Genomic DNA, 13,389 nt, shown 5'->3' with positions numbered 1-13,389 from the left:
TTATCATTATTTGATAATCTACGTAAAGTTTTTTAAACCTTTATTTATGAAATAAAGGTTATGGTTTGTTTTAAAAATGAATGCAGTCTTTGAAAAACGTCTTATATAGAGGTCAAAACCTCGCAACGAAATCAATTAATATGGAACGTTTTTAATCAATAAGAACGGGACATTTCAGTTGGTATCCGAGCGTTGGTCTTAGAGAACCAGAAAATTTGCATTAGTGTGTCTTATCGAGTTTGTTAGGATGCATTAGTGAGTCTGGACTTCGACCGTGTTTTCTTTAAAAATGATTGCTTAACATTTTTGTTGGAAACTATATATTTTTAACATATGAATATTATGTGATATATTAATCTCTTAACGTGTTTGATATTATGTGATAGATGTCTACCTCTAGAACAAGTCCCATTGACTCACCTAATAATAATGAAGAGTCAAATGTAAATTGGAATGATTTGTGGACTGATTCACAAGTTCCCGAAGAGGAACCGGAAGAAGAGTCGGAACCGGAAGAAGAATCGGAACCGGAAGAAGAATCAGAACCGGATGAAGAAATAGAACCGGTGGGGGAAATAATAAAACGGTTAAGTAAAAGAAAATCCTCAACCAACCGACCAAAGTTAATTATGGTCAATGGTGTTTCCGCCAAGGAAGCAAAATATTGGGAGGATTACCAATTCTCCGATGAATCGGATTCCGACGAGAATTCCGATGATGTTATAGAAATTACCCCAACTGAATTTAAAAAGGCAAAAGAAAATAATAAGGGAAAGGGCATAAAAATAGAGAAATCTAATTCCAACCCCGATGAACTTTATATGTATCGTCAACCCCCGAAGTCCTTAAGTTGTAACAATGACCCGGGAACCTCTAAACCACCAGGTTTTTCTAAACCAATGTGGACAACGACGGCTCGTATTAGGGGAACATCATATATCCCTAGAAACTTGGCAAAACGAACCAAAACCGAAGAAGAAGAAACGAGCGAGTCGGAATAAGATAGTTGTATTCGTGTGGTATAATATATGTAATATAGTGTTCTTATGCTTTATGATATATGTAAAAATTGCTTGTATTAATAAGTATTTTTTTATGAATCTAACTCTTGTCTATTTTACAGTTTAAAAACACAAAATGGATAGACAACCCAATATTTTAAGAGACCTACCCGGAGACATGATTGATGAAATCTTGTCTAGAGTCGGCCAGAATTCTTCGGCACAACTATTTAAGGCGAGATCAGTTTGTAAGACATTCGAAGAACGTTCCAAGAATGTCTTGGTTTATAAGAGACTTTCGTTTGAAAGATGGGGGATATCACATTGGGAAACCCATAAGTTACGATGTGTTTACTTTGACGCATATATTGCGGGGAACCCAAATGCTATTTTACGCAACGGGTTAAGAAATTATTTTGACTCAATATATCCGAATATTGGACTTCGTGATTTAGAAAAAGCGGCTAACATACAACATAAAGAAGCATGTTATGCTTACGGATTAGTAATGTTCGCTTCTCACCAAAGTGAGAACAAGAACATCGGGCTACAACTATTAAACAAAACGTTTCCACAAGTGACGGAGTCGGTAATTGGGGTAAGAAATGAGGTTTTTAGATTATTACGGGACTGTTGGACATTACGTAACCCTCGTCCCTTTGATGACGTTACAACACGCTGTCTTATCAACGGCCATAACGGTTATGTTGCACAAGACCAAGGATGGGAAGTAGTCCTAGTAAAACCAGAATGCATGACTTGTTTCTGGACGTATGAATTACGTGTCTTTATTGCCTTTGCTGAACGACTTGTGTACTAGCTAGAATTGTCTTCACAACTATCTTGTATCAAAGTTATTGTGTGCTATATTTCATGCTTTATGTAAAATAAGCGGTATTGTAAGTTTGTAAAATATTGTATAAAAGTTTGAACGCGAAATATTATTATAATCAGTTTTTCATATAGAATTGTAGTAGTTGAATTGTATATTAGCTACTAAGTATGAACTTAACGGGTAGGTACTACCCGAATTTAAACTTATAAAACGCTAATATGAAGAAAAAGCTTTTATAAATGAGTTCATATTATGCTACAAAATACTATTAACTACTCTTAATATTCTGTATGATTAACTTGTTCCATTTAACTATTTTGAAGGAAATGGCACCGACTACTCGACACACCGTGAATATGAATGAAGAGGAATTCCGTACTTTTCTAGCTTCAAACATAGCCGCAGTACAGGCTGCGCTACATACCAACAATAACCTTGGATCTAGCAGTACAGGAAATCGTGTAGGATGCACCTACAAAGAATTCACTGCCTGCAAACCTTTGGAATTTGATGGAACCGAAGGACCGATCGGATTGAAACGGTGGACCGAGAAGGTTGAATCGGTGTTTGCCATAAGTAAGTGTACTGAAGAGGACAAAGTGAAGTACGCTACGCATACCTTCACAGGTTCTGCGTTAACATGGTGGAATACCTATCTAGAGCAAGTGGGACAAGATGATGCGTACGCACTACCGTGGTCAGCATTCAAGCACTTGATGAACGAGAAGTACCGTCCCAGAACCGAGGTCAATAAGCTCAAGACAGAACTTAGAGGGTTACGAACCCAAGGATTTGATATTACCACGTACGAAAGACGATTCACAGAATTGTGCCTATTGTGTCCGGGAGCATTCGAAGATGAGGAAGAGAAGATCGACGCGTTTGTGAAAGGATTACCGGAAAGAATCCAAGAAGATATAAGTTCACACGAGCCCGCCTCCATACAACAGGCATGTAGAATGGCTCACAAACTAGTGAACCAGATTGAAGAAAGAATTAAAGAACAGACTGCTGAAGAGGCCAATGTGAAGCAAGTCAAAAGAAAGTGGGAGGAAAACGGTGATAAGAATCACCAATACAACAACAACAGCAATTACAACAATAATCGCAACAATTATCCCAACAATCGCAACATCAATCGCAACTACAACAAACGGCCCAACAACAACAACAACAACAACAGCAACTACAACAATCATCCCAACAACAATAATAACCGCAACAACAACAACAATCAGAAGCAGCTATGCCAAAGGTGTGAAAAGAATCACTCGGGGTTCTGCACCAAATTTTGCAACAAGTGTAAAAGAAATGGTCATAGCGCGGCGAAGTGTGAGGTCTACGGACCAGGGGTTAATAGAACGAAAGGAACAAATGGTGTCGGAACGAGTAATGGCGGAGCAAGTAGTGTCGGAGCAAGTTATGCCAATGTAGTTTGTTATAAATGTGGAAAACCAGGCCACATTATTAGAAATTGCCCGAACCAGGAGAACACGAATGGACAAGGCCGTGGAAGAGTTTTCAATATTAATGCGGTAGAGGCACAGGAAGACCCGGAGCTTGTTACGGGTACGTTTCTTATTGACAATAAATCTGCTTACGTTTTATTTGATTCGGGTGCGGATAGAAGCTATATGAGTAGAGATTTTTGTGCTAAATTAAGTTGTCCATTGACGCCTTTGGATAGTAAATTTTTACTCGAATTAGCAAATGGTAAATTAATTTCAGCAGATAATATATGTCGGAATCGAGAAATTAAACTGGTTAGCGAAACATTTAAGATTGATTTGATACCAGTAGAGTTAGGGAGTTTTGATGTGATAATCGGTATGGACTGGTTGAAAGAAGTGAAAGCGGAGATCGTTTGTTACAAAAATGCAATTCGCATTATACGAGAAAAAGGAAAACCCTTAATGGTGTACGGAGAAAAGGGCAACACGAAGCTACATCTTATTAGTAATTTGAAGGCACAAAAACTAATAAGAAAAGGTTGCTATGCTGTTCTAGCACACGTCGAGAAAGTACAAACTGAAGAAAAGAGCATCAATGATGTTCCCATTGCAAAAGAATTTCCCGATGTATTTCCGAAAGAATTACCGGGATTACCCCCACATCGATCCGTTGAATTTCAAATAGATCTTGTACCAGGAGCTGCACCAATAGCTCGTGCTCCTTACAGACTCGCACCCAGCGAGATGAAAGAACTGCAAAGCCAATTACAAGAACTTTTAGAGCGTGGTTTCATTCGACCAAGCACATCACCGTGGGGAGCTCCTGTTTTGTTTGTCAAGAAGAAAGATGGTACATTTAGGTTGTGTATCGACTACGAGAGTTGAACAAACTTACCATCAAGAACCGCTACCCACTACCGAGAATCGACGACTTATTTGATCAACTACAAGGCTCGTCTGTTTATTCAAAGATTGACTTACGTTCCGGGTATCATCAAATGCGGGTGAAAGAAGATGATATTCCAAAGACTGCTTTCAGAACACGTTACGGTCATTACGAGTTTATGGTCATGTCGTTTGGTTTAACTAATGCACCAGCTGTGTTCATGGACCTTATGAACCGAGTGTGTGGACCATACCTTGACAAGTTTGTCATTGTTTTCATTGATGACATACTTATTTACTCAAAGAATGACCAAGAACACGGTGAACATTTGAGAAAGGTGTTAGAAGTATTGAGGAAGGAAGAATTGTACGCTAAGTTTTCAAAGTGTGCATTTTGGTTGGAAGAAGTTCAATTCCTCGGTCACATAGTGAACAAAGAAGGTATTAAGGTGGATCCGGCAAAGATAGAAACTGTTGAAAAGTGGGAAACCCCGAAAACTCCGAAACACATACGCCAGTTTTTAGGACTAGCTGGTTACTACAGAAGGTTCATCCAAGACTTTTCCAGAATAGCAAAACCCTTGACTGCATTAACGCATAAAGGGAAGAAATTTGAATGGAATGATGAACAAGAGAAAGCGTTTCAGTTATTGAAGAAAAAGCTAACTACGGCACCTATATTGTCATTGCCTGAAGGGAATGATGATTTTGTGATTTATTGTGATGCATCAAAGCAAGGTCTCGGTTGTGTATTAATGCAACGAACGAAGGTGATTGCTTATGCGTCTAGACAGTTGAAGATTCACGAACAAAATTATACGACGCATGATTTGGAATTAGGCGCGGTTGTTTTTGCATTAAAGACTTGGAGGCACTACTTATATGGGGTCAAAAGTATTATATATACCGACCACAAAAGTCTTCAACACATATTTAATCAGAAACAACTGAATATGAGGCAGCGTAGGTGGATTGAATTATTGAATGATTACGACTTTGAGATTCGTTACCACCCGGGGAAGGCAAATGTGGTAGCCGATGCCTTGAGCAGGAAGGACAGAGAACCCATTCGAGTAAAATCTATGAATATAATGATTCATAATAACATTACTACTCAAATAAAGGAGGCGCAACAAGGAGTTTTAAAAGAGGGAAATTTAAAGGATGAAATACCCAAAGGATCGGAGAAGCATCTTAATATTCAGGAAGACGGAACCCGGTATAGGGCTGAAAGGATTTGGGTACCAAAATTTGGAGATATGAGAGAAATGGTACTTAGAGAAGCTCATAAAACCAGATACTCAATACATCCTGGAACGGGGAAGATGTACAAGGATCTCAAGAAACATTTTTGGTGGCCGGGTATGAAAGCCGATGTTGCTAAATACGTAGGAGAATGTTTGACGTGTTCTAAGGTCAAAGCTGAGCATCAGAAACCATCAGGTCTACTTCAACAACCCGAAATCCCGGAATGGAAATGGGAAAACATTACCATGGATTTCATCACTAAATTGCCAAGGACTGCAAGTGGTTTTGATACTATTTGGGTAATAGTTGATCGTCTCACCAAATCAGCACACTTCCTACCAATAAGAGAAGATGAAAAGATGGAGAAGTTAGCACGACTGTATTTGAAGGAAGTCGTCTCCAGACATGGAATACCAATCTCTATTATCTCTGATAGGGATGGCAGATTTATTTCAAGATTCTGGCAGACATTACAGCAAGCATTAGGAACTCGTCTAGACATGAGTACTGCCTATCATCCACAAACTGATGGGCAGAGCGAAAGGACGATACAAACGCTTGAAGACATGCTACGAGCATGTGTTATTGATTTCGGAAACAGTTGGGATCGACATCTACCGTTAGCAGAATTTTCCTACAACAACAGCTACCATTCAAGCATTGAGATGGCGCCGTTTGAAGCACTTTATGGTAGAAAGTGCAGGTCTCCAATTTGTTGGAGTGAAGTGGGGGATAGACAGATTACGGGTCCGGAGATTATACAAGAAACTACCGAGAAGATCATCCAAATTCAACAACGGTTGAAAACCGCCCAAAGTCGACAAAAGAGCTACGCTGACATTAAAAGAAAAGATATAGAATTTGAAATTGGAGAGATGGTCATGCTTAAAGTTGCACCTTGGAAAGGCGTTGTTCGATTTGGTAAACGAGGGAAATTAAATCCAAGGTATATTGGACCATTCAAGATTATTGATCGTGTCGGACCAGTAGCTTACCGACTAGAGTTACCTCAACAACTCGCGGCTGTACATAACACTTTCCATGTCTCGAATTTAAAGAAATGTTTTGCTAAAGAAGATCTCACTATTCCGTTAGATGAAATCCAAATCAACGAAAAACTTCAATTCATCGAAGAACCCGTCGAAATAATGGATCGTGAGGTTAAAAGACTTAAGCAAAACAAGATACCAATTGTTAAGGTTCGATGGAATGCTCGTAGAGGACCCGAGTTCACCTGGGAGCATGAAGATCAGATGAAGAAGAAATACCCGCATCTATTTCCAGAAGATTCGTCAACACCTTCAACAGCTTAAAATTTCGGGACGAAATTTATTTAACGGGTAGGTACTGTAGTGACCCGAACTTTTCCATGTTTATATATATTAATTGAGATTGATGTTTACATGATTAAATGTTTCCAACATGTTAAGCAATCAAACTTTTTAAGACTTGATTAATTGAAATATGTTTCATATAGACAATTGACCACCCAAGTTGATCGGTGATTCACGAACGTTAAAACTTGTAAAAACTATATGATGACATATATATGGATATATATATATAGTTAACATGATACTATGATAAGAAAACATATCATAAAGTATATTAACAATGAACTACATATGTAAAAACAAGACTACTAACTTAATGATTTTTAAACGAGACATATATGTAACGATTATCGTTGTAAAGACATTTAATGTATATATATCATATTAAGAGATATTCATACATTATAATATCATGATAATATAATAATTTAAAATCTCATTTGATATTATAAACATTGGGTTAACAACATTTAACAAGATCGTTAACCTAAAGGTTTCAAAACAACACTTACATGTAACGACTAACGATGACTTAACGACTCAGTTAAAATGTATATACATGTAGTGTTTTAATATGTATTTATACACTTTTAAAAGACTTCAATACACTTATCAAAATACTTCTACTTAACAAAAATGCTTACAATTACATCCTCGTTCAGTTTCATCAACAATTCTACTCGTATGCACCCGTATTCGTACTCGTACAATACACAGCTTTTAGATGTATGTACTATTGGTATATACACTCCAATGATCAGCTCTTAGCAGCCCATGTGAGTCACCTAACACATGTGGGAACCATCATTTGGCAACTAGCATGAAATATCTCATAAAATTACAAAAATATGAGTAATCATTCATGACTTATTTACATGAAAACAAAATTACATATCCTTTATATTTAATCCATACACCAACGACCAAAAACACCTACAAACACTTTCATTCTTCAATTTTCTTCATCTAAGTGATCTCTCTCAAGTTCTATCTTCAAGTTCTAAGTGTTCTTCATAAATTCCAAAAGTTCTAGTTTCATAAAATCAAGAATACTTTCAAGTTTGCTAGCTCACTTCCAATCTTGTAAGGTGATCATCCAACCTCAAGAAATCTTTGTTTCTTACAGTAGGTTATCATTCTAATACAAGGTAATAATCATATTCAAACTTTGGTTCAATTTCTATAACTATAACAATCTTATTTCAAGTGATGATCTTACTTGAACTTGTTTTCGTGTCATGATTCTGCTTCAAGAACTTCGAGCCATCCAAGGATCCATTGAAGCTAGATCCATTTTTCTCTTTTCCAGTAGGTTTATCCAAGGAAATTAAGGTAGTAATGATGTTCATAACATCATTCGATTCATACATATAAAGCTATCTTATTCGAAGGTTTAAACTTGTAATCACTAGAACATAGTTTAGTTAATTCTAAACTTGTTCGCAAACAAAAGTTAATCCTTCTAACTTGACTTTTAAAATCAACTAAACACATGTTCTATATCTATATGATATGCTAACTTAATGATTTAAAACCTGGAAACACGAAAAACACCGTAAAATCGGATTTACGCCGTCGTAGTAACACCGCGGGCTGTTTTGGGTTAGTTAATTAAAAACTATGATAAACTTTGATTTAAAAGTTGTTATTCTGAGAAAATGATTTTTATTATGAACATGAAACTATATCCAAAAATTATGGTTAAACTCAAAGTGGAAGTATGTTTTCTAAAATGGTCATCTAGACGTCGTTCTTTCGACTGAAATGACTACCTTTACAAAAACGACTTGTAACTTATTTTTCCGACTACAAACCTATACTTTTTCTGTTTAGATTCATAAAATAGAGTTCAATATGAAACCATAGCAATTTGATTCACTCAAAACGGATTTAAAATGAAGAAGTTATGGGTAAAACAAGATTGGATAATTTTTCTCATTTTAGCTACGTGAAAATTGGTAACAAATCTATTCCAACCATAACTTAATCAACTTGTATTGTATATTATGTAATCTTGAGATACCATAGACACGTATACAATGTTTCGACCTATCATGTCGACACATCTATATATATTTCGGAACAACCATAGACACTCTATATGTGAATGTTGGAGTTAGCTATACAGGGTTGAGGTTGATTCCAAAATATATATAGTTTGAGTTGTGATCAATACTGAGATACGTATACACTGGGTCGTGGATTGATTCAAGATAATATTTATCGATTTATTTCTGTACATCTAACTGTGGACAACTAGTTATAGGTTACTAACGAGGACAGCTGACTTAATAAACTTAAAACATCAAAATATATTAAAAGTGTTGTAAATATATTTTGAACATACTTTAATATATATGTATATATTGTTATAGGTTCGTGAATCAACAGTGGCCAAGTCTTACTTCCCGACGAAGTAAAAATCTGTGAATGTAAGTTATAGTCCCACTTTTAAAATCTAATATTTTTGGGATGAGAATACATGCAGGTTTTATAAATGATTTACAAAATAGACACAAGTACGTGAAACTACATTCTATGGTTGAATTATCGAAATCGAATATGCCCCTTTTTATTAAGTCTGGTAATCTAAGTATTAGGGAACAGACACCCTAATTGACGCGAATCCTAAAGATAGATCTATTGGGCCTAACAAACCCCATCCAAAGTACCGGATGCTTTAGTACTTCGAAATTTATATCATATCCGAAGGGTGTCCCGGAATGATGGGGATATTCTTATATATGCATCTTGTTATTGTCGGTTACCAGGTGTTCACCATATGAATGATTTTTATCTCTATGTATGGGATGTGTATTGAAATACAAAATCTTGTGGTCTATTGTTACGATTTGATATATATAGGTTAAACCTATAACTCACCAACATTTTTGTTGACGTTTAAAGCATGTTTATTCTCAGGTGAATATTAGGAGCTTCCGCTGTTGCATACTAAAATAAGGACAAGATTTGGAGTCCATGTTTGTATGATATTGTGTAAAAACTGCATTCAAGAAACTGATTTCGATGTAACATATTTGTATTGTAAACCATTATGTAATGGTCGTGTGTAAATAGGATATTTTAGATTATCATTATTTGATAATCTACGTAAAGCTTTTTAAACCTTTATTTATGAAATAAAGGTTATGGTTTGTTTTAAAAATGAATGCAGTCTTTGAAAAACGTCTCATATAGAGGTCAAAACCTCGCAACGAAATCAATTAATATGGAACGTTTTTAATCAAAAAGAACGGGACATTTCATTCTATCTGGGATATTTCCTCCCGGGTGCGTATTCGGTTAGTCTTCTGGCCGGTTTGTTTAGGTAGGACCTGGAGAAGGCACTTTCTCCTAGACCAATGATCTGGTTAATTCCAGATGAAATTTTAACAAATGGCTAGTCATATTTGAGAATATGACTTTTTGATATGGATTTAGTTATCATCAACTATCAATTGCAATGAAGCTGATTCTTGGAAATGGTCGCCTAATCCGTCTGGCTTTTACACTATAAAAGGTATGTTAATGAAGATTGATGCTATATCCCTTACCTTAGACAGTGAGGAAACGATTCGCAACACTTTGGTTCCTCAAAAAGTTGATATCTTCATTTGGCGTACCTTGCTTCGTAGGATCCCAACACGAATAGAACTTGATAAGATGGACATCTACTTAGATTTTTTCTTGTGTTCCCCATGTAATGATAAGCCCGCATCTGTTGATCACATAATGGTCGATTGCTTTTACTCTAATACAATTTGGTCTTGTATCCTAAAACGGTGGGGAATCTTCCCTACTTATTTTATCTCCATTGAAGACACTTTCATTTCATGCCTATAGTAATGAATTTGTCAATGGGTACATTGATATGGTAAGCTCTTCGGTAGACCGCTGGTTACTCTATTTGGGTCAACGGAAAAAAATTGGTTTTCAAGGCAAAAAGTGGGACTCAGATTCTATTCAAGTGGAAATTCAGGTCAAAAGTTTCGAATGGATTAAGAACCGTTGCACTGAAGTTTCATTAGATCGAAACCATTAGTTGATTAATTCGAGTTCCTACATTCAAGACTCGCTTCATAGAACCCGTTCTTAATCGCGTTTTAGTATCGGAGATTTTTAGCTCAATGTAGGAAAAACTATCTACTTACGTGGTTGACCAAAAATACTCTGACAAAAGCACTATAATTTCTGAAAATAACTTCTGTGATTTTGGGCCAAAGCCCACAAAAATCTTCAACAAATGGCTTGAAATTGATGGTATAAACGAGATAGTAGCTGAAGCATGGAATAAGGATGTGCGAAGCAGGTAAATGGATTATGTCTTCCGTGATACAATGAAAATGGTTAAAATGGCCTTAAGGAATAAATGTAATAACCTCTTCGGTCAGCTAGATGTCGAGATAAAAAAAAACTACTACATGATGTCTCGAAGTGGGAAGAATAAGCAGAAAGCTCCAATTTAAGCCTGAATGTGATGTTGGCAAGATGCAAGGAAAAACTGGATCAAAAGGATGAATAGAAAGCCGACATGTTTAAACAAAAGGCAAGAATCAAGTGGGCGGTTCAAGGAGACGAGAATAGCAAATATTTTCATTTAATCATTCGTAGACAGAACTACAAAAACAACATTCAAGGATTAAATGTAAACGGGTATTGGTGCGAATACTCAAAGGTGATACAAGATGAAACGTTCAAATTCTTCAAGAGACTTTTTGAACTTGTAGTGTGTGATTCAGTGTGTATGGATGGCCTATAATGAATAAACTTCCAACTGTGGTAGCAGATTGCCTATAAGCACTATTTGAAGAATCTGAAATTTTATGCCATTAAAAGTTGTGGAAAAGATAAGGCCCCAGACCCCAATGGTTTCAATATTCGATTATACTAGTTATTTGGGATATCATTAGAGTTGATTTAATGAAGGTGTTGCATTGGTTTTGGGACTGTGGCGAAATCTCGAATGAAAGCAATGCTTCATTCAGTTCCCTTATCCCAAAAAAGAAGATCCCTTGCGCTTAGCAAATTACTGGCCAATACGTTTAATCGGAAGCTTCTACAATATCCTCTATAGGGTCCTCTCGGCACGTCTCAAAAAGATGATGTCTTATGTGTTTGGGCAGAACAAAGTGCATTTTTGAAAGATTGGCATATTATAGACGGTATTTTAGTAGTAAATGAGGCCGTGAAGGACTTGAAAAGAAATCGGACAAAAATCTTTATTATCAAGGCTGACTTTGAGAAGGCTTTTGGAAAGATTGGCATATTATAGACGGTATTTTATTGGGTTGGTTCAAGATGGAGGTAGTGTATATATTCTTGCTTTTCCTCAGTATTGGTTTCAATTCTAGTAAAAGGTTCTCCCACTATGGAATTCAAATTATGAAGAGGATTACGCCAAAGGGATCCACTATCTCCTTATCTTTTCATTATAGAAGCAAAGGGCTGAATGTTCTTACCAAAGTAGCGATTGAAAAACATCTTTTCAAAGGGATAGAAATTGGTTCGAGTTATCGCACCTCTGATATGCGTATGGCACAATATTCTTTGGGAAATGGGGTAAGTAAAATTCCCAAAACTTGATGACGTTACTAAAATGCTTTGAAGAGGCGTTGAGTCTAGAAGTAAACTTTCTAAAAGTGGAGTGTTGGGTGTCGGATGCGGGAACCAAGAGCTTCCGATGAGGGCAACATGCTGGGGTGTAAAGTAGGGAAGTTATTTTCTTATATATAGACCTCCCCATTGGAGCTAGAATGAACAAAGTCAAGGAATGGGAACCGGTCTTTCAGAAATATAGAAAAAAAAGTATCGGTTTGGAAAGCACACACGGTATTTTTTGGTGGTTGATTAACGCTTGTTAAAGCGGTTCTTAGTAGCCTTCCAATGTAATTTTTTTCATTCTATCGTACCCCTACGTGCGTTGTAAAGAAACTCCAAGGAATGGGCTGACATATATATTTTTTTTTGGAGGGGGGAGGGGGTCATGGGGGAAAATGGGACGATATACTCAAATCTTATAATGAGGGGAGGGTTAAATGTGGTATCACTTAAAGTTCATAATTGGGCACTCTTAGAAAAATGGTGGTGAAAATTTTAGAATGGGGAAACACGTTACGAGTTAAGGTCATTAAAAGTATCTACGGGTTGGAGGGTGGGTTCGATTTTTCTTCGGCTTTACCATTGCAAAACATAGTACTTGCAAATGTATTCTTGATGTGGGAAGAAAAATTGTTGCCCTCAATTAAAATGGGATTCGCACAACCAAAGTTTTGTCTTCTCTGATTAATACACACAATACAAATTCTTGTAAAGGTACATTAGTAAACAATCTTCTTCCAAAAAATGTGAGGGTGTTCGTGTGGAGAGCAAAAAAGAAAAAGCTACAAGTTTGTGTGGAGTTGGATAAACATGGTATCGACCTTTGTAACGACCCGACTTTTTTGACTTATATTTATACTTTATACTTGCACGAATCTGCGTATATGTGCGTACTGAGTTAGATAATAATCTGGGATCATTATCCATGTTAATTACTTTCGTTAATATCTTAAAATGTGTTATTAAGTGCTTAATCACTTAACTTGATCCTTGAATGCTTTTATGACCGTTAGTGTCACTAGTCGTTTAGAACGAGC

This window comes from Rutidosis leptorrhynchoides, chromosome 1 (genome assembly GCF_046630445.1).
Source record: "Rutidosis leptorrhynchoides isolate AG116_Rl617_1_P2 chromosome 1, CSIRO_AGI_Rlap_v1, whole genome shotgun sequence".
NCBI lineage: Eukaryota > Viridiplantae > Streptophyta > Magnoliopsida > Asterales > Asteraceae > Rutidosis > Rutidosis leptorrhynchoides.
The sequence above is the reverse complement of the archived record's forward strand: the minus strand, read 5'-3'. Positions refer to the sequence as shown.